Here is a 1024-nt window from a genome sequence, read left to right as displayed (position 1 = left end):
AAATTTTCTCTAGTAAGGAAGGCCTAAGAACCAGGATAAGGTTGTTGTCATAATATGTTTCATAGTGGAAAAATGCTCCAAGCAAGTAGAGAGGACAATATTATTTGCTATTTTAGAGGCAAAGAAATTCTGGGGTCGTAATTAAATTATGATTAAATTAAAGCCGGAAGGCAGCATTGTTCAGAGGAGTGATTATGACTATGGACTCTCGGCTCGGACAGCCTGCGTTTGAACCACGGATCACCACCGACCAGCCGTTTAACTTAGAATCATTTTCTTTACCTCCCTAAGACGTGGTGTCTCATCTAACAAATGACATTAACAACAGGTTTTTTTTTTTTTTTTTTTTTTTTTTTTTTTTTGAGAGAAAGAAAAATATGGAACGCTTCACGAATTTGCGTGTCATCCTTGCGCAGAGGCCATGCTAATCTTCTCTGTATCGTTCCAATTTTAGTATATGTGCTGCCGAAGCGAGCACAACAACAGGTTTTATGGCATAATTTAATCGGTGAGAATTACATGAGTCCTTGTCACAGCATCTCCCATGTAGTGTGTCCAGGGAGTGTTAGAAGTTCTCATTCAGAATTTTAGGTTTGCATTATAATTGAAATATAAACTTCAAAATCAGAACTTACAGTTGCTTTTCTGAAAGTTTACAAACTGTGACATTGGGAATGGGTTTCATTTCTATCTTTGAATATAGAAAGCTCATTTAGTGTTCAAAAATTCTGAACCTCACTCAAAACATTATCGTGGCATTATTTGCCGTCTAGAATACCAGCATGCCAAGAAGCATCCTATCAGTTTAGGATGAAGCCTCAGACACAAGCATTCCTAATATTTCCTGATGCCACTGTGCCCGCGTTAAGGCTGTGAATCATGGAACTGCACGTAAACGAAGCAGATTCCGCTGAAGACAGGGTATCAGTGGAAATAAAATGCAGTTTTTCATTCTCTATTATTTCCTAAGTCCTACCAATGTCAGGGAAAATGATGTATTACATGAAGGAAAGAAAAATTATAT

The 1024-nt window shown here is 37.5% G+C and overlaps 1 non-coding gene across 1 annotated transcript; it reads right to left on the bottom strand.

The window, feature by feature from the left end:
• Positions 1 to 371: 371 nt before the first annotated feature.
• LOC136172687 (U6 spliceosomal RNA) lies at positions 372 to 478 on the bottom strand. The gene has a single exon (XR_010664041.1). It is a non-coding gene; the product is annotated as a U6 spliceosomal RNA (small nuclear RNA).
• Between the last annotated feature and the right edge of the window lie 546 nt (positions 479 to 1024).

This window comes from Muntiacus reevesi, chromosome 7, assembly GCF_963930625.1.
Source record: "Muntiacus reevesi chromosome 7, mMunRee1.1, whole genome shotgun sequence".
Lineage (NCBI taxonomy): Eukaryota > Metazoa > Chordata > Mammalia > Artiodactyla > Cervidae > Muntiacus > Muntiacus reevesi.
Note: the sequence above shows the minus strand (reverse complement) of the source record. Positions and strands in the feature narration are given on the sequence as shown.